Source organism: Tachypleus tridentatus, chromosome 9 (genome assembly GCF_004210375.1).
Source record: "Tachypleus tridentatus isolate NWPU-2018 chromosome 9, ASM421037v1, whole genome shotgun sequence".
Lineage (NCBI taxonomy): Eukaryota > Metazoa > Arthropoda > Merostomata > Xiphosura > Limulidae > Tachypleus > Tachypleus tridentatus.
The window spans coordinates 1,279,910-1,303,083 of NC_134833.1; the positions used below are offsets into that span (position 1 = coordinate 1,279,910).

General features: G+C 34.0%; 1 pseudogene across 1 annotated transcript in view; it reads right to left on the reverse strand.

Moving 5' to 3' along the window:
• The window catches only part of LOC143226953 (dynein beta chain, ciliary-like), a 186,227-nt pseudogene that overhangs the window by 70,513 nt on the left and 92,540 nt on the right, over window positions 1–23,174 (reverse strand). The window contains exons 30-31 of the transcript XR_013014816.1: window positions 15,897–16,024; window positions 10,314–10,613 (exon numbers count right to left, since the gene is read on the reverse strand). The product of XR_013014816.1 is annotated as a dynein beta chain, ciliary-like (transcript). The remainder of the gene's footprint in view (window positions 1–10,313; window positions 10,614–15,896; window positions 16,025–23,174) is intronic.

The window sequence follows — 23,174 nt, forward strand, 5'->3', positions numbered from 1 at the left end:
TTCAAACATAAATGTACTTAAATTATATACTTGCATTCATCACTTTCTTTTGGATATAAAGTAGTCAAGTATTTTAAATTTTCAATTCTTAGCTTGCATTTATAAATTTAATTTTAAAATACAGTTCTGTACTGACTTGTAAAAACTCTTTGAAAAAACAGTAATAAAGAACATAAAATAATTATTGAATCAGTGAACTAACGTTGTATAAAAGGCAAGTAGTGCAGGAATATCATTCCTTTATGGTTCAAAAATAATATACACTAGAGTGTCATTTGTTGTGAGCTTACACTGTGATTGGTTGTCATCTAACAAATTAGAAAGTACCACAGCAGTACAAAGCAGTATAGGCAGCCATAGCATGAATCCAGTCGTGGCTTTCAGGAATGAAGTACAACATAACAAGCATGTAGAACCAGAGGTTCTGGTTATTTAAGGATGCTACATGCAGAAAATAACAGCAACAACTATATGTTTCTGTTAGAACTTATGGAAGACTCTAAAAACGGTACATGAAACTGTTAATAATAGAAGTGTTAGTAAACTGCAACTCTCCAGAAGAGATATGTTAAAAAAAGTATTTAATATGTAAACTATCTCTGGGAATGTTCTTTACCAGACAGATGATCTGTGAAGTAACTCTGGGAATGTTCTTTACCAGACAGATGATCTGTGAAGTAACTCTGGGAATGTTCTTTACCAGACAGATGATCTGTGAAGTAACTCTGGGAATGTTCTTTACCAGACAGATGATCTGTGAAGTAACTCTGGGAATGTTCTTTACCAGACAGATGATCTGTGAAGTATCTCTGGGAATGTTCTTTACCAGACAGATGATCTGTGAAGTAGCTCTGAGTATGTTCTTTACCAGACAGATGATCTGTGAAGTAACTCTGGGAATGTTCTTTACCAGACAGATGATCTGTGAAGTAACTCTGGGAATGTTCTTTACCAGACAGATGATCTGTGAAGTAACTATGGGAATGTTCTTTACCAGACAGATGATCTGTGAAGTAGCTCTGAGTATGTTCTTTACCAGACAGATGATCTGTGAAGTAGCTCTGAGTATGTTCTTTACCAGACAGATGATCTGTGAAGTAGCTCTGAGTATGTTCTTTACCAGACAGATGATCTGTGAAGTAACTCTGGGAATGTTCTTTACCAGACAGATGATCTGTGAAGTAACTCTGGGAATGTTCTTTACCAGACAGATGATCTGTGAAGTAACTCTGGGAATGTTCTTTACCAGACAGATGATCTGTGAAGTAACTCTGGGAATGTTCTTTACCAGACAGATGATCTGTGAAGTAGTTCTGAGTATGTTCTTTACCAGACAGATGATCTGTGAAGTAACTCTGGGAATGTTCTTTACCAGACAAAACAACTTTGCTTCAAATGCAGATGAAATATGTTACTTAAAACAAGAGTATGATAAACAGTAGTGTGAAGCAATTTCAACAGACGTGTAGCTGTTGGCATCAGTGGAAGCAATGTTGAAAACCTGAATATTTATATACGAATTCTAATTGTTTAGTAGGTGAGGTGAGTATACTGGGTGACAATCCTAAAGACTGTGATAACAGGTAATGAAATCTCTTCTGAAAACCACTGTTTCTACATCTTTGCTATTCCTAACTACAATGCACTGTTCTATGTTTTTCTGCAGTTTTACTTCTTCCAATTTAATTGTTCAGTTTGTTTATCAGTAAGAAAAAGAAGAGTACGAAAATGACCATGTGACATCTCTAGCGAGAGAACAGTACAAATTTAGGGCCCACCTCAGCTGATGCTGTTGGTGATCCTAAACAAAACTGATGGCAGATAAAAATGGATTTTGACCAATCATGCCATTCTTCAGGAAGGTCATTCATCACCGGATGTGGAAATATTCTTTCAGCAAGATAATGACCCCAATATAGAGCAAATGTGGTGAAACAATATCTAAACGTAAAGAGGTCAATCAGGACCTAACCTGCACACAGCTCCTGTATTAACATTCTTCAGCCCGTACAGGCTTATTTCAAAGCTGAGAAGGTCAACAGTCAGCCAAACAAGGTGAATGAGTAATACCAGACACAACATATTCCACAATCATACATTGGTTAACTATATAAGAACACTGTATAAAGCAACAGATCCACATACAGAATACTAATGCATTGTACAATCTATTAGCTTTCTTTCTTCATTTTCTCTGGTAACATTTAATAATAACTGTGCCATGTAATTTCTAGTAGTTGAGTCCCATGTTTATGTTTCAATGATTATTTCTTTTACTGTACATTTCTGCAACATTTCACTGTAAAACAGCTTTTGCTAACTGTCGATCGTGCCAGAAACATTTCACTGTAAAACAGCTTTTGTTAACTGTCGATCGTGCCAGAAACATTTCACTGTAAAACAGCTTTTGTTAACTGTCGATAATGCCAGAAACATTTCACTGTAAAACAGCTTTTGCTAACTGTCGATCGTGCCAGAAACATTTCACTGTAAAACGACTTTTTTAACTTTCGATCGTGCCAGAAACATTTCACTGTAAAACAGCTTTTTTTTAACTGTCGATCGTGCCAGAAACATTTCACTGTAAAACAGCTTTTGTTAACTGTCGATCGTGCCAGAAACATTTCACTGTAAAACAGCTTTTGTTAACTGTCGATTGTGCCAGAAACATTTCACTGTAAAACAGCTTTTGTTAACTGTCGATCGTGCCAGAGCAAATTAGTCTTCTGAGACAATGGCTAACATATTATTATTTTAGTTTAGTGTTAGAATAAGGATAACCAGATATTATAAAGCAGTAATAGAACCTTTCTGTTTTCCTGCTTCACACACATAGTTTAGTAAACCTTGTTAGAAATTCACTCTCTTGTAACCTGAAATTGTTCCTAACATGTTTCTTTCTCAAAACTTAACTCCTTTTCTATGTGTGAAGATTATTATTATTATTGTTTGTTTTTGAGTAAAGCCACATTGAGCTATCTGTTGTATCCACAAAAGGGACTTGAGCCGGGAGACAAATCAATATGTGGAATTAACTTAACATTAATAAAAATACTAAGATATTTTTATGCAACTATCAATTTATTTATTTATAAAAGCATTTTACACAAAATTTCTGGATCCTTTGTTAGGCATAATGTTAGTTAAGAAAAATTCAACAATGCATTGTAGAATATTTGCATAAGTATCACCTAACAACAATATTACAGTAACATACAATAATGTCTGACTTGGCTATAAAACTAAATAAATTACAACTCATAATTTACCAGCAGTATAAATTTAGAAATATGCTAATGTGTGCTCATGTATACATATAATTGAGTTAGTATATACAGTGGAACCCCTCTAATCAGGCCAGTTTCTCTCAGTATCGAAAGTGGCTGCTTTAGAGGGGTTCTACTGTATTTAATTTTTAAATAAAATTTCTAACATATAGTACTGAAATAATCGCAGGTCAGAATTTATTCGAACTGAGATAATTTATGTAACACAAGATTATATAGTAGAATCCCTTTCACTCAGTATATATCAGGGATGGCAAACCATTTTAGAGCAAAAAGCACAAACAAAAATCTAAAAACTTTCAGGATGTCATAAACTTTTCTTGTATTTTAACTATTATTATTAATTTATTTGTTACTTGCATAATATTGTATTGATCTCTTACTTACTTAAGTTAGTGTAGAACATGCTGTTGAATCTTTGATGATAAGTTGTTAATGTCAGGTTAATAATTAGTTATCTTCAGAGTAACACTAACAGTACTGGTTTCATTATTAAGTCTATACCTTATATCATACTTCAAAAGGTTCATAACAGAAAAAAATGTCAGGTTAATAATTAGTTATCTTCAGAGTAACACTAACAGTACTGGTTTCATTATTAAGTCTATACCTTATATCATACTTCCAAAGGTTCATAATAAAAAAAAATGTCAGGTTAATAATTAGTTATCTTCAGAGTAACACTAACAGTACTGGTTTCATTATTAAGTCTATACCTTATATCATACTTCAAAAGGTTCATAATAAAAAAAATGTCAGGTTAATAATTAGTTATTTTCAGAGTAACACTAACAGTACTGGTTTCATTATTAAGTCTATACCTTATATCATACTTCAAAAGGTTCATAATTAAAAAAAAATGTCAGGTTAATAATTAGTTATCTTCAGAGTAACACTAACAGTACTGGTTTCATTATTAAGTCTATACCTTATATCATACTTCCAAAGGTTCATAATAAAAAAAAATGTCAGGTTAATAATTAGTTATCTTCAGAGTAACACTAACAGTACTGGTTTCATTATTAAGTCTATACCTTATATCATACTTCAAAAGGTTCATAATAAAAAAAATGTCAGGTTAATAATTAGTTATCTTCAGAGTAACACTAACAGTACTGGTTTCATTATTAAGTCTATACCTTATATCATACTTCAAAAGGTTCATAATAAAAAAAATGTCAGGTTAATAATTAGTTATCTTCAGAGTAACACTAACAGTACTGGTTTCATTATTAAGTCTATACCTTATATCATACTTCAAAAGGTTCATAATAAAAAAAAATGTCAGGTTAATAATTAGTTATCTTCAGAGTAACACTAACAGTACTGGTTTCATTATTAAGTCTATACCTTATATCATACTTCAAAAGGTTCATAATAAAAAAAAATGTCAGGTTAATAATTAGTTATCTTCAGAGTAACACTAACAGTACTGGTTTCATTATTAAGTCTATACCTTATATCATACTTCAAAAGGTTCATAATAAAAAAAAAATGTCAGGTTAATAATTAGTTATCTTCAGAGTAACACTAACAGTACTGGTTTAATTATTAAGTCTATACCTTATATCATACTTCAAAAGGTTCATAATAAAAAAAATGTCAGGTTAATAATTAGTTATCTTCAGAGTAACACTAACAGTACTGGTTTCATTATTAAGTCTATACCTTATATCATACTTCAAAAGGTTCATAATAAAAAAAAATGTCAGGTTAATAATTAGTTATCTTCAGAGTAACACTAACAGTACTGGTTTCATTATTAAGTCTATACCTTATATCATACTTCAAAAGGTTCATAATTAAAAAAAAATGTCAGGTTAATAATTAGTTATCTTCAGAGTAACACTAACAGTACTGGTTTCATTATTAAGTCTATACCTTATATCATACTTCCAAAGGTTCATAATAGAAAAAAAATGTCAGGTTAATAATTAGTTATCTTCAGAGTAACACTAACAGTACTAGTTTCATTATTAAGTCTATACCTTATATCATACTTCAAAAGGTTCATAATAAAAAAATGTCAGGTTAATAATTAGTTATCTTCAGAGTAACACTAACAGTACTGGTTTCATTATTAAGTCTATACCTTATATCATACTTCCAAAGGTTCATAATAGAAAAAAAATGTCAGGTTAATAATTAGTTATCTTCAGAGTAACACTAACAGTACTAGTTTCATTATTAAGTCTATACCTTATATCATACTTCAAAAGGTTCATAATAAAAAAAAATGTCAGGTTAATAATTAGTTATCTTCAGAGTAACACTAACAGTACTGGTTTCATTATTAAGTCTATACCTTATATCATACTTCAAAAGGTTCATAATAAAAAAAATGTCAGGTTAATAATTAGTTATCTTCAGAGTAACACTAACAGTACTGGTTTCATTATTAAGTCTATACCTTATATCATACTTCCAAAGGTTCATAATAGAAAAAAATGTCAGGTTAATAATTAGTTATCTTCAGAGTAACACTAACAGTACTAGTTTCATTATTAAGTCTATACCTTATATCATACTTCAAAAGGTTCATAATAAAAAAAAATGTCAGGTTAATAATTAGTTATCTTCAGAGTAACACTAACAGTACTGGTTTCATTATTAAGTCTATACCTTATATCATACTTCCAAAGGTTCATAATAGAAAAAAATGTCAGGTTAATAATTAGTTATCTTCAGAGTAACACTAACAGTACTAGTTTCATTATTAAGTCTATACCTTATATCATACTTCCAAAGGTTCATAATAGAAAAAAATGTCAGGTTAATAATTAGTTATCTTCAGAGTAACACTAACAGTACTGGTTTCATTATTAAGTCTATACCTTATACCATACTTCCAAAGGTTCATAATAGAAAAAAATGTCAGGTTAATAATTAGTTATCTTCAGAGTAACACTAACAGTACTGGTTTCATTATTAAGTCCATTCCTTATATCATACTTCCAAAAATTCATAATAGAAAAAAATGACAGGTTAATAATTAGTTATCTTCAGAGTAACACTAACAGTACTGGTTTCATTATTAAGTCTATACCTTATATCATACTTCCAAAGGTTCATAATAGAAAAAAATGTCAGGTTAATAATTAGTTATCTTCAGAGTAACACTAACAGTACTGGTTTCATTATTAAGTCTATACCTTATATCATACTTCCAAAGGTTCATAATAAAAAAAATGTCAGGTTAATAATTAGTTATCTTCAGAGTAACACTAACAGTACTGGTTTCATTATTAAGTCTATACCTTATATCATACTTCCAAAGGTTCATAATAGAAAAAAATGTCAGGTTAATAATTAGTTATCTTCAGAGTAACACTAACAGTACTGGTTTCATTATTAAGTCCATTCCTTATATCATACTTCCAAAGGTTCATAATAGAAAAAAATGACAGGTTAATAATTAGTTATCTTCAGAGTAACACTAACAGTACTGGTTTCATTATTAAGTCTATACCTTATATCATACTTCCAAAGGTTCATAATAGAAAAAAATGTCAGGTTAATAATTAGTTATCTTCAGAGTAACACTAACAGTACTGGTTTCATTATTAAGTCTATACCTTATATCATACTTCCAAAGGTTCATAATAGAAAAAAATGTCAGGTTAATAATTAGTTATCTTCAGAGTAACACTAACAGTACTGGTTTCATTATTAAGTCTATTCCTTATATCATACTTCAAAAGGTTCATAATAGAAAAAAAAACTTTCAAAGGTGTAGGTGAAAGAAAAAATGTTAAATTTCCCACCACATATTTTTCAACATAGAAAAAATTACTGATAAACTGTTTCAAGTTTTAGTAATTTCATCTTCAACATTTTAATTTGATGTATACACAATCAGTGACGTTCCATTTCTTCAACGTTCTTCTTGAATGTGACAAACTTTACATTGGAAATTGTGCTAGCCTAAAAATCAATTAATTCCACTTTAAAGTTACTTAATACAATCAAATGTGTGATGTTTCAAACAATACAGTATCTGGATATGTTACTCTATCTTAGATAAAATTTTGATGAAAAGTTTGCTACTACAGCTATCATGATCGCTGAGAAAATGTTTCTATATTCTTTATCTCTGGTTCCTTGTAAGTATTCACATAATTAATATGGCATTTTCAGCTGAGGAAGGTACTTCAGAGTATGGCTGTCCAAGTTGCATTAATATATTTTGTTTGTTTTTTTAAGGGTTATGATGTTATTAAACATATCAGCCATTCTTCCTGAACCTTGCAGTTTAACTAGTTCAAGTGAGCACAGAAATCAGTCAAAAAACAACAGTAATTTGACTTTTGTCTTCCATAAACAATCTTGTTTTGTTTATATAGTCAACAAACTGTTCAAGCACACAACCATGACACATACTATTGTACATTAACAATATATCGTACGTCAAATTAATCACTGTCGGAAGTGACAGAAACTGTCTTTTATTTAATGCACTAGTTTACCAACTTATATGTAATTTTCTTTACACCTTTAAGGCAGTGTAAGTCAGCTTTTGCACACAGTGTTTCTTGATGTGTAATGCAGTACAGCAGTACAATGTTTTCTAAGTACTATATCATGCTTGGACCACCATCAGGAGAAACCTAGTGATTGCAGCACTTGCCACAGAGTGGGATCCAGGGGAAAAAGAGGTAAGGAAAGACAAGAAAAGCAATATTAACCTCTCCTTATAATCTAACTGATGTGACCAAGATAGATTTAGGGGGCAGTCAAAAACCCTCAGAAAAAGACAATGCCACATGGTGCAAACAATGTGATATACAGGTATTGAGAAAGATCCACCTTCCAGCCTACACAATATTTCTCAGCAGGCAATTCAACAAGGCAGCTAAGGACATAGAAATGTGAAAAATCTGACGAGACATGACTTGCAGAAATTTGCCTTCAAAGAGAGTCCAAAATAATCAATGTTTGAACTCACCACATCAAAGTAATCAAGGATAAACTGTAGGAAACTGAAGGATCCTGATGAAAAACTATTGTTGTCTATCACCTCCAAAGGAGATAATGCAACTGAGGTCTGAGTAGTCACAGAGTACTGAGTACTCACCTCATCAAAGTAATCAAGGATAAACTGTAGGAAACTGAAGGATCCTGATGAAAAAATATTGTTGTCTATCACCTCCAAAGGAGATAATACAACTGAGGTCTGAGTAGTCACAGAGTTAGAGAAATAACAGTTACACGAATCACTGAGAAGGTTTTTTTCCCCTTCTCTGGTCATCAGTCTTGGGTAGGAAGGACCTGCCTGTGTATAGCAAGATATAAATAGAATTATACAGATACAGCACAAACAACTCTAATGCACAATGCCCACAGAGCAGTAGCAACAAAAAACGTGGAAAGGTGATAGATGGTAAATGAAGCTAAGAACTCCAAGAAATTTCAAGACAGAATATGTAATACTACATTTATATTCCAGTTAGGTAGTTGAAAAGGCCTCTTTTAGGACAAAGTACTTGAGAAGACCAGACAGCACTGGGAACTCAAATAGATTCCATCTTTTTTGGTATCTAAATGTAGTGAACTAAGCCACCTTATATAAAGCAACTGTACATTACACTAAATCCTTGTCAAAAAACGAGCTGTAGTTGGCATGTCTTGACCAACAAATCTCTGATCGCCCTGGAACAAATATCAAAAATCTGCATATCTACTTGAAGCAGGTTGGAGAGATAGTGGTGGCACAGATGTGAACTGAATGACCAATCCTGATAAAAAGCAACCTCAGAGACCCCTGGGGAAACACCACTGAACCAAATATATGCTTCCATCTCACTGGCAGTTAAGTAATAGCTCTAGTGTGAACAAAAGTATGTTCTGGAAATATAACAGCTCAACAAACACATAATGTGATATTAGTGCTTTCATCAAGACAAATATAAAAGTTACTGCAAGAATACAAACCATATTTTTATCTGAATGTCTTCATTCATTTTCATCATTCCTTCTCTGTATTTCTGTCAACAGAAGATGTTTAACATGCTACAAAATCTTGTACTTATTTTGAAAGTCATCCAAAAGAAATTGTACAAATTCTAGTAATGTTTGCTAATTAAAATTTCCATCATCAAATGGCTTCCCATGCTGAGTAACAACATTACTTACCTCCGAACTGGCAGCTAGTACATTTGAAGAACTTCTAAGAAATGTTATGGAAGTGCTTGATTGTAAATTTTTAATGTGTGTGAAGTTTAGCTCTCCATTTGTGTTATTTGTTTCATCATGCCACAAAGTTCAACAAATAACACAACACTATTTCTCTCTACAACACCATAATTGTCACTAATCTTGAAAATCTCTGCCACTCCTGTCACACAATTTCATGTTTTAGTTTTAGAATACAGCATTATTTAAAGTGTTTCAAAGACAAGCATAAAAAAAAACAATTTCCAGGTGTAAGACAGATAATAACTAAACAGTGCTCACAAGATAGTGACACTGACTGTCCTCAAGGTAAGCACTTCCAACTTTTAGAAAAAAAAAGTACTTTTCAGGAATCATATAAATTAATTTTACTCATAATGTTCTTTCTTAAATTACATGACTTTATTATTTCACTCCATATTTTACCATTAAAATTTACAAAAAATATATTTACTAAAAAACTGGCCTGCCAACCAGTTTCTCTTAGTGTGCCAAGCGTGGCTTGCATGGCAATGGTGTGCCATTTCTGGTACATATTAAAGTTCAAGTCCAATATTATAGCATTAATCAAAGAAAACACAAAAATAGTGAAGTTAAAAAAGGTTGTGTAGATAACTGGCAAACTCAACCGATTACAGTGAAGAGGTATATAAAACTAAATTCAAAAGAGAACCAAAAAAAGAACAGCTTCACAACTATTACCCATTAAAGTAGAAATTGTTAAGAGAATATATAATTATTCAATTCGATATTATTTGACGGACATACACATGTATTATGAGTATTATTCATATTACAACCATATTACACACAAATGTTCACTTTGTGAAATTTAATTTAAAACACAGAGCTTACTTGTACATGACTGAGTTCAGGAATGTGGGTAATTTTCTTGAATCTAATTCGTAATGTCTCTAAACACGTAGGAACATATCTATCAAACAAAACCATCAGATTTGCCTTTTCTGACTGGACTTCCCGAGTATCAATCCAACTGGCAACGTAGGGATTCCAACCAAGATCTCCTGGATTTAGAAATAAAATTCCAGCTCGAGACACCGTGGCTGGAGTAGCAGTGCACAAATTACTGATTTCAAACACGAGTCTCATCGATGGTGTCAGGGAAATACGCTCATTGCTAGCAAGTGTTAACACCTATAACACACACACGTGCAAGATTATAAATAGGTTTGGTTTTTAATCAGAATTACTTACAACAGAAAAATTACATGATTACTCACTTCTTAAGATTTCTATAATAAAGATGTAAGGAACAGTAACTAGCTAAACAGAGAAGGTTCTGAGGAAAACTGTTTCTATAACTGTTAGTGTATTTAACAAACTTACCAGTTATAATCTATACAAATAAAACTACTCTGATCTTGGTGTATTTAATAAACTTACCTGTTATAATCCGTACAAATAAAACTACTCTGATCTTGGTGTATTTAATAAACTTACCTGTTATAATCTGTACAAATAAAACTACTCTGATCTTGGTGTATTTAATAAACTTACCTGTTATTAACCTATATAATTAAAACTATGTTGATTTGGTGTATTTAAGAAACTTACCTATTATCAATCTATACAATTAAAACTACAGTTGGTGTAATTAACACAAACTTACCTATTATCAATCTATATGATTAAAACTACTATGATCTTGGTGTATTTTATCACAAACATACCTACTATGAATCTACACAATCCAAACTACTGCCCCTTGGTGTGGATTCCTGTACGTGGTGAGGGGACCTCCCAGGGAAGGTTCTGTTCTTTCAGTTTACCTCCTCTGGGATCTAAACATCCACCCATGTGTTTGCCATGCATGGCAGCTTGTGAAGTGGAGGAGAGGATCTTAGTGAATGAGGGGTCCAACTACGCCACTTTGGCCTTAAATTCCTGTAGACAGGCAGCCTTGGGGTGGCCTCCCTTGGGTAAATTGGCTGGTCCACTTTGGCTAGGGTCAACCAAGTACCAGTGTTGGATGTTCTCAACAGGTGTTGTGGACATTATATCTGATGCTGGTCTTTGAGTATAGTGCTCATGAAACCCTGGCATTGCTGCAGTGTCCTTGTTTGACATTGTAGTGTGTCCCCTCATATGGCTCCATGGTGGGTGGGGTGATTGGGCACCGAAATTCTCTTTTTATTATGGATCCTCCAAATAAAAAATAAAATAGTGAACAAACAGCCATAGGTAAACGACCACATCTTTAAGATTCTGAGCAGCAATCTTCAACATCTGTAACACCTGTTGTACCTCATTTTGTTATACCACATTCTCTTTCAGACAAACCTTTAGGGCAAATGTCTCCCTTTTTCATTCAGAAGGGACTAGAGAGACTTGCTGGTTCTCCAAAGTCGGTAAAGAAGCCTCAATCTGGTGACATATTGGTGGAAACATCCACATCTCAAAACAATGAACTCCTCTTGCATTCAAAGGCAATTGGGGATATACCTATTGAGGTTATACCTCATGCTACTTTGAATTCATCACAAGGAGCTATTGTTGAGAGGGATTGAAGAACATCCCAGAGTCAGAGATTCTCGCTGGTTTCTCCACCTGAAGAGTTTCTGCAGTGAAGCACATCTCCACTGCAAAGATGGAATTACAATGCCGACCAATATCCTCGTTCTGACATTTACATCACCATGTCCACCTGCCACCATCAAGGCAGGTTATCTTAATTGCAGGGTACGGCCTTACATTACAAACCCTCTCCGATGTTTCCAGTGTCAGCAGTTCAGTCACTCAAAGGTGTGCTCATTGTAGTGGCAAGGGCCATGATGCCTATGAGCATAAAACAGGCCCTCATTGTGTCAATTGCAATAGCTCTCACCTGTTGTACTTTCATTTTTGTCCTAGATGGTTGGAAGAAAAAGTGGTGCAGCATTTGAAAATGATTCACAATATTACTTATCCCAAAGTTCGAAAGTAGCTGTCCACCGCTTCATCTCAAACGTATGCTGTTGCACTTCATTCCACAACTACAGTGGGAGTGCAGATGGATCTCTCTGTGCCTCCAAAAGAATCATTCTCAAAACAAATGAAAAGTATTTTGACTTCCATTGTTAAAAAGTTGATGAATCAACTTTAACACCCATCTCTGTCTCTTACCTACATTCCAACAAATCCCAAGGTCCACTTCCTTTAGTTTCAGGTACAGGCATTGCCAATACAGTCACCTATCGGCAGTTTTCTTTGTACAGAAACGACAAGCAGCTACTCAATGTATTTCTAAAACCTCGACACGTTTTCCACTATATCTTCGTCCTTGGTGGAATCCTGCCTCCCACATGGCATGGAAGGCTCAAAAACAGGCCTAAAATACTTTCCGTAGATATCCCACAGTCTCAAACCACATCACTTTCCAGCAGGCCCATGCACATGCTCAGTGGGTAAGATGACACAGCCAGAAGAAATCTTAGATGAAGTTCACATCCTGCATATCTTCTACCACCAGTTCCAAAGTCATATGGGACAATATTCAAAAGGAGGGTTGTGTTTTCCTTCCTCAGTGAGCCATACTTTTTCAGAACAAACGATCTGCCATTGCTCCTTTTGGCCTTTGTATCCAGGCACATTTGGATGAATTGAGTCTGTCCTTGGATAACATTGCAGTATTCACTAATCACCCCATCCCACCATGGCTTCTTACAATCCCTAAATGTGATCTATCTTTAAGTCATCTGAGAAAAGCAGACACTCCTGATTGGAAATACTGTCTGTTATTTGCTGAACATCTTTCAAACCATCCTTCCATTCCTTTTTATACAGATGGTTCAAAATCAGGTGACTGTGTGGGCTCTGCCATGGTTTGTTGTGGTTCGGTGGTTGCATGCAGAATCCCCTCTACAGCTTTTCTGTTCACTGCTGAACTGTATGCCATTTCTCTTGCCCTGGACCACATAGAAGCTAAGCAGTACTCAAACTGCACTATTTATACTGACTCACTTATTCCTCTACTGGCCCTGGAATTGCTTCACATTAGTTCACACCCTCTTCACACCAATATTCAAAACTTACTGGCCCATTTCTCTTTAACATCTATTTCCATCCAGATCTGCTGGATACTAGGCCACGTTGGTATTTGCGGGAGTGAGCTCACTGACACCACAGCTAAATCTATTTGGTCTGGCACTATCACTGCTGTGCCTGTCCCATACATGGACTATGGTCCTTTATTCAAGGGATGTCTCTGCGCCAGCTGGCAGTCAACTTGGAGTAAGCAACACGAAATCAAGCTTTTCCAAATAAAACCCTATATTGGACTTTGGAAGTCTTGCTTCCGTAAGGATCAGAAAGAGGAATTTGTTCTAACTAGACTACGCATTAGTCACAGTTTTTTAACTTATCGTTTTCTTTTATCTGGAACTGATGCACCAGTGTGTAGTCTGTGTAACACTCAGATCACAGTAAACCACATTTTACTTTCTTGCCGTTGTTACGACTCTCAACGACAGCACCATTTTAAATACGTTCTCTCCCAAGGTTTCTCCATTACGTTAGACAGTGTTATTAGTGGTGGTAACACTGTCCACCTTGGTAATGTTTTTAGTTTTTTTAAAGGCCATTGATATTTTTAATGTTATTTAAGTTTTTTAATTTATACATTAGACCTTTTTAACATGATTCCATTTTAAAAATCAAAGTCTATCTAGTTTGATTTAAAATTAGAAAATGGCTGTAATGTTAAATAACTTGAAACCAGGGCTGGAAAGGCCAACTTCGGGTGCCTAACACTGCTAGTTGCGCTACCCGCTATTCATCCCAGCGAGTTATTATTAAACTTTTGCTACAGGTCTTTAAAAACTTTTATTATTTTACTTTTTGAAAATGGCCATAATGTCAAATAACTCAGAACCAGGACTAGAAAGGCCAACTTCAGGTGACTGACAGTGGTGTTTGTAATTACCTGTTAGTCTTCCTGGTGAGTTATGAGAATTACAGTTATGCTACATAAAGTCCTTTACAACTTGTAATATTGTAGTTTTTCTCTTAATGTTGTAGACTAGATGTAAACATTGGTTTTACGTTATTTATGTTTTTTTTTTAACCTTTGTTTTGTTTCACCTTCATTTCCTTTTATGAATTTTACTAAATTTACTTAAAATTTTAAATTTTTACGAGATGTTTGGTGCAGATAGCCTCGCTGCTTTGTGCCATAAAACACTAAATCAACCAACTAACCAACCAAACTACTATGATATTGGTGTATTTAATAAACTTACCTATTCTCAATCTACATAATTAAAACTACTCCGATTTTAGTGTATTTAATAAACTTACCTATTCTTAATCTACATAATTAAAACTACTCTGATCTTAGTGTATTTAATAAACTTACCTATTCTCAATCTACATAATTAAAACTACTCTGATCTTAGTGTATTTAATAAACTTACCTATTCTCAATCTACATAATTAAAACTACTCTGATCTTGATGTATTTAATAAACTTACCTATTCTCAATCTACATAATTAAAACTACTCTGATCTTGGTGTATTTAATAAACTTACCTATTCTCGATCTACATAATTAAAACTACTCTGATCTTGGTGTATTTAATAAACTTACCTGTTCTCAATCTACATAAATAAAACTACTCTGATCTTAGTGTATTTGTCACAAACATAGCTATTATCAATTTGTATAATCAAACTTCTCTAATCTTGATGTATTTATCACAAACGTACCTATTATATATCTATGTGATTAAAAGTGGTCTACTATGCCATTCTTGGTGAATATGATAAACTTTACCATTGACAATATATACAACTAAAACTATGTTGATCTTGGTATATTTATCATCCACATTTCTGTTATCAATCTATACAGTTAAAACTACTCTGTTCTTGGTTTATATCAACTACCAAACTTCTGACATGTATTGAAGCAACTTTGAAAATAAGTCATACACTTTAAAACTAATAATTTTATAAATTTATAAACTAAGTAATTTCACAGAACTGCTACTCATTTTATAAAAACTTTAACATGAAATATTATACTATGAGATAAGTACTTTTATTCAACTGACCATAAGTAAAACCATAATTATACAAGTATATATGTATGTACATATGATTCATATAATATAATCTGACAAGAGCCTTAAACAGCAATAAATAAGTCTCTATAAAGTTTAATAAAATTATCAAACAAAAACACTGAATTTCCACAAAGATTAAATACAAAAAGTAGATCATAAAATTACCACACTTTAATACTGACAAAACAACTATGAATAACATAAACATACTAAAAAATGCCCACACTGAAAACATGCAAACCTTATTTTGTGAACTGTATTTTTAATCAATTCGCAGAAAATAACAATACAACTTAGCTTACACTAAAATAAACCTAATAAAAAAAGAGAGATATTTCAAATGAACAAGTTAATGAGAAAGAATTATATTCCTACCTTGTTATCATCCATGACAGTATTCAGTGATTCAATCCACATGGGATCAATGTCACCATCCAGAATAATCCATTTGGGTCCATCACCAGGAAGGTTAGCAAGGTCTCTCATTATAACAGAAAATAAACCTAAAAAAGATGATGTTCCTTCTTATCTTCAAGTAAACATACAAAACACCCTATTTAAGGATGCAATCACTTTTAGAAACACATGGGAAACAACAGTAAAAATGTAACTGACATTTTCTTAAACTGAAAATGTATTTCTAATAATCCTCCACTCCCGTCACCCATACCTATTACTAAACCACCAAGATTTCTTCCTTTATCATTCTAATAATACTCCAGTCCTGTCACACATACCTATTACTAGACCACCAAGATTTCTTCCTTTATCATTCTAATAATACTCCAGTCCTGTCACACATACCTATTACTAGACCACCAAGATTTCTTCCTTTATCATTCTAATAATACTCCAGTCCTGTCACACATACCTATTACTAGACCACCAAGATTTCTTCCTTTATCATTCTAATAATACTCCAGTCCTGTCACACATACCTATTACTAGACCACCAAGATTTCTTCCTTTATCATTCTAATAATACTCCAGTCCTGTCACACATACCTATTACTAGACCACCAAGATTTTTCCTTTATCATTCTAATAATACTCCAGTCCTGTCACACATACCTATTACTAGACCACCAAGATTTCTTCCTTTATCATTCTAATAATACTCCAGTCCTGTCACACATACCTATTACTAGACCACCAAGATTTCTTCCTTTATCATTCTAATAATACTCCAGTCCTGTCACACATACCTATTACTAGACCACCAAGATTTCTTCCTTTATCATTCTAATAATACTCCAGTCCTGTCACACATACCTATTACTAGACCACCAAGATTTCTTCCTTTATCATTCTAATAATACTCCAGTCCTGTCACACATACCTATTACTAGACCACCAAGATTTCTATTTCTTTATCATTCTAATAATACTCCAGTCCTGTCACACATACCTATTACTAGACCACCAAGATTTCTTCCTTTATCATTCTAATAATACCCAGTTCCTGTCACACATACCTATTACTAGACCACCAAGATTTCTTCCTTTATCATTCTAATAATACTCCAGTCCTGTCACACATACCTATTACTAGACCACCAAGATTTCTTTCTTTATCATTCTAATAATACTCCAGTCCTGTCACACATACCTATTACTAGACCACCAAGATTTCTTCCTTTATCATTCTAATAATACTCCAGTCCTGTCACACATACCTATTACTAGACCACCAAGATTTCTTCCTTTATCATTCTAATAATACTCCAGTCCTGTCACACATACCTATTACTAGACCACCAAGATTTCTTCCTTTATCATTCTAATAATACTCCAGTCCTGTCACCACATACCTATTACTAGACCACCAAGATTTCTTCCTTTATCATTCTAATAATACTCCAGTCCTCTCACACATACCTATTACTAGACCACCAAGATTTCTTCCTTTATCATTCTAATAATACTCCAGTCCCATCACACATACCTATTACTAGACCACCAAGATTTCTTCCTTTATCATTCTAATAATACCCCAGTCCTGTCACACATACCTATTACTAGACCACCAAGATTTCTTTCCTTTATCATTCTAATAATACCCCAGTCCTGTCACACATACCTATTACTAGACCACCAAGATTTCTTCCTTTATCATTCTAATAATACTCCAGTCCTGTTACACATACCTATTACTAGACCACCAAGATTTCTTCCTTTATCATTCTAATAATACTAGACCAGTCCTGTCACACATACCTACATACTAGACCACCAAGATTTCTTCCTTTATCATTCTAATAATACTCCAGTCCCATCACACATACCTATTACTAGACAACCAAGATTTCTTCCTTTATCATTCTAATAATACTCCAGTCCTGTCACACATACCTATTACTAGACCACCAAGATTTCTTTTCCTTTATCATTCTAATAACCACCCTCCACTCCGTCACACATACCTATTACTAGACCACCAAGATTTCTTCCTTTATCATTCTAATAATACTCCAGTCCTGTCACACATACCTATTACTAGACCACCAAGATTTCTTTCTTTACCATTCTAATAATACTCCAGTCCTATCACACATACCTATTACTAGACCACCAAGATTTCTTCCTTTATCATTCTAATAATACCGCAGTCCTGTCACACATACCTATTACTAGACCACCAAGATTTCTTCCTTTATCATTCTAATAATACTCCAGTCCTGTCACACATACCTATTACTAGACCACCAAGATTTCTTCCTTTATCATTCTAATAATACTCCAGTCCTGTCACACATACCTATTACTAGACCACCAAGATTTCTTCCTTTATCATTCTAATAATACTCCAGTCCTGTCACACATACCTATTACTAGACCACCAAGATTTCTTTTTCTTTATCATTCTAATAATACTCCAGTCCTGTCACACATACCTATTACTAGACCACCAAGATTTCTTCCTTTATCATTCTAATAATACCGCAGTTCTGTCACACATACCTATTACTAGACCACCAAGATTTCTTCCTTTATCATTCTAATAATACTCCAGTCCTGTCACACATACCTATTACTAGACCACCAAGATTTCTTTCTTTATCATTCTAATAATACTCCAGTCCTGTCACACATACCTATTACTAGACCACCAAGATTTCTTCCTTTATCATTCTAATAATACTCCAGTCCTGTCACACATACCTATTACTAGACCACCAAGATTTCTTCCTTTATCATTCTAATAATACTCCAGTCCTGTCACACATACCTATTACTAGACCACCAAGATTTCTTCCTTTATCATTCTAATAATACTCCAGTCCTGTCACCCATACCTATTACTAGACCACCAAGATTTCTTCCTTTATCATTCTAATAATACTCCAGTCCTCTCATACATACCTATTACTAGACCACCAAGATTTCTTCCTTTATCATTCTAATAATACTCCAGTCCCATCACACATACCTATTACTAGACCACCAAGATTTCTTCCTTTATCATTCTAATAATACCCCAGTCCTGTCACACATACCTATTACTAGACCACCAAGATTTCTTCCTTTATCATTCTAATAATACCCCAGTCCTGTCACACATACCTATTACTAGACCACCAAGATTTCTTCCTTTATCATTCTAATAATACTCCAGTCCTGTTACACATACCTATTACTAGACCACCAAGATTTCTTCCTTTATCATTCTAATAATACCCCAGTCCTGTCACACATACCTATTACTAGACCACCAAGATTTCTTCCTTTATCATTCTAATAATACTCCAGTCCCATCACACATACCTATTACTAGACAACCAAGATTTCTTCCTTTATCATTCTAATAATACTCCAGTCCCATCACACATACCTATTACTAGACCACCAAGATTTCTTCCTTTATCATTCTAATAATCCTCCACTCCCGTCACCCATACCTATTACTAGACCACCAAGATTTCATCTTTATCATTCTAATAATACTCCAGTCCTGTCACACATACCTATTACTAGACCACCAAGATTTCTTCCTTTATCATTCTAATAATACTCCAGTCCTGTCACACATACCTATTACTAGACCACCAAGATTTCTTCCTTTATCATTCTAATAATACTCCAGTCCCATCACACATACCTATTACTAGACCACTAAGATTTCTTCCTTTATCATTCTAATAATACTCCAGTCCTGTCACACATACCTATTACTAGACCACCAAGATTTCTTCCTTTATCATTCTAATAATACTCCAGTCCTGTCACACATACCTATTACTAGACCACCAAGATTTCTTCCTTTATCATTCTAATAAAACTCCAGTCCTGTCACACATACCTATTACTAGACCACCAAGATTTCTTTCTTTATCATTCCAATAATACTCCAGTCCTGTCACACATACCTATTACTAGACCACCAAGATTTCTTCCTTTATCATTCTAATAATACCGCAGTCCTGTCACACATACCTATTACTAGACCACCAAGATTTCTTCCTTTATCATTCTAATAATACCCCAGTCCTGTCACACATACCTATTACTAGACCACCAAGATTTCTTCCTTTATCATTCTAATAATACTCCAGTCCTGTCACACATACCTATTACTAGACCACCAAGATTTCTTCCTTTATCATTCTAATAATACCCCAGTCCTGTCACACATACCTATTACTAGACCACCAAGATTTCTTCCTTTATCATTCTAATAATACTCCAGTCCCATCACACATACCTATTACTAGACAACCAAGATTTCTTCCTTTATCATTCTAATAATACTCCAGTCCTGTCACACATACCTATTACTAGACCACCAAGATTTCTTCCTTTATCATTCTAATAATACCCCAGTCCTGTCACACATACCTATTACTAGACCACCAAGATTTCTTCCTTTATCATTCTAATAATACTCCACTCCCTTCACACATACCTATTACTTGACCACCAAGATTTCTTCCTTTATCATTCTAATAATACCCCAGTCCTGTCACACATACCTATTACTAGACCACCAAGATTTTTTCCTTTATCATTCTAATAATACTCCAGTCCCATAACACATACCTATTACTAGACAACCAAGATTTCTTCCTTTATCATTCTAATAATACTCCAGTCCTGTCACCCATACCTATTACTAGACAACCAAGATTTCTTCCTTTATCATTCTAATAATACTCCAGTCCTGTCACCCATACCTGTTACTAGACCACCAAGATTTCTTCCTTTATCATTCTAATAATACCCCAGTCCTGTCACACATACCTATTACTAGACCACCAAGATTTCTTCCTTTATCATTCTAATAATACTCCAGTCCCATCACACATACCTATTACTAGACCACCAAGATTTCTTTCTTTATCATTCTAATAATACTCCAGTCCTGTCACACATACCTATTACTAGACCACCAAGATTTCTTTCCTTTATCATTCTAATAATACTGCAGTCCTGTCACACATACCTATTACTAGACCACCAAGATTTCTTCCTTTATCATTCTAATAATACTCCAGTCCCATCACACATACCTATTACTAGACCACCAAGATTTCTTCCTTTATCATTCTAATAATACCCCAGTCCTGTCACACATACCTATTACTAGACAACCAAGATTTCTTCCTTTATCATTCTAATAATACTCCAGTCCTGTCACCCATACTTGTTACTAGACCACCAAGATTTCTTCCTTTATCATTCTAATAATACTCCAGTCCTGTCACACATACCTATTACTAGACCACCAAGATTTCTTCCTTTATCATTCTAATAATACTCCAGTCCTGTCACACATACCTATTACTAGACCACCAAGATTTCTTCCTTTATCATTCTAATAATACTCCAGTCCTGTCACACATACCTATTACTAGACCACCAAGATTTCTTCCTTTATCATTCTAATAATACTCCAGTCCCATCACACATACCTATTACTAGACCACCAAGATTTCTTCCTTTATCATTCTAATAATACTCCAGTCCTGTCACACATACCTATTGCTAGACCACCAAGATTTCTTCCTTTATCATTCTAATAATACCCCAGTCCTGTCACACATACCTATTATTTGACCACCAAGATTTCTTCCTTTATCATTCTAATAATACTCCAGTCCTGTCACACACACCTATTACTAGACCACCAAGATTTCTTCCTTTATCAGTCCATTATTCAGATTTTTCTTGCTTGCTCCTGTCCTTTATACCCCAATTAAATGTCCTTACCAATATCTCTCTCATAACATTCTCCACCTATGTCACTGTGCCCTCTATCCTGGTGGTGTATGTGAGCGTTTAATTCAGATAACGTAATCACTTTCTTGAGACTGATTCAATACCAGTCTCTAACACTGGCTCTTAGTGGGGAGGAAAGGTGGGAGACTGTGAATGGAAGTAAGTATTACTGGAAACACATTTTAAAAATAATGTTAACTTCTCAGACATATGTACCTCTTCTCACACCAACAATGAGAAGATGGATGGGCCAATGAGGGCATTATACAAACATAAAGCATTTACATAGGTCATGGGTGTGTCAATACAAGATTAGTGCCTGGTGGGAGACCACACCACTTACAGAACAGGTATGATTTTTTTCCAGAATTTAATTCATGTGTTGTGAGTGGAATTTTACTTGACTTACTATCACTATTGGCCAAGCTCTAGCTGAGGTTCCATACGTCATTTCTACAGAGCCAATTGAAAATTAGATAGAGTATACTGAATCAGTCATTAAAAGTGAGGAATTGGTTTGATAAAAACAAACCTTCCTGGGCAACAGTTGCAACAAAGTGGGATTCTCTGAAAATGTAGCAATGAAAATACTTACCTGTCTGTATAATCTAATGGAAGTGGTTAAGACAGTTACAGGGAATAGACAAAAACCCATAGATGAACATACTGTTAGATCATGTAAATAATGTAAGATAAAAGTTCTGGGAGAGGTTCACATACCAGTCTCCACAGTGTCCTTCCACAGGCAATTCAACAAGACAGCTAAGGATATAGAGATGTGACAAACCTGATTAGACATGACTTACAGAAAAATTCCTCTCCTACAAATACAGATTAAAAGTCGTTGTCTAGCAAGTATTAGTGCAGGCAAAAAAAAAACAACCTTCAAGACGCTCACTGAATATGACAATGAATAAAATCCAATCAGTCATAGAAGTGAGAAATAATGATCATATGAAATGATGAAAAAGTTTTATCCTCTTCCATGTCTGACAGCATCTTAGGTAAGAAGAACCAGTCTGAAAATGTAAATAGAATGATAATGTTTTCTGTGGACAAACAGCACAAACCACCCTAATTGATGATGCTGTAGGTCAGCAGCAAAAAATATATACATTCAGGTAAAAGTGATACATGGTGTTGAGAAAGGGCATGTAATCTTACTTTAATATACCAATTACATAACAAGAATGGTTGTTTGGTACAAAGAATCCAGAGGAACTTAGGAAATCCAAAGGGTACTGAGAATTCAAAGAATATTTCGTTGTGAGTATCAAACAGTAGTTAATAAGGTTGCCTTATATAGGACTAATATGGAGGATGAGAAAGCCCTTGCTAAAGAGTTGGGTCAAAAAAATGAGCTATGTTTAGCTCTTCTGATCAAAGTGGGTTCAACCTCCTCTCAATACACCACTGCCAATACTTGTGCCACTTATG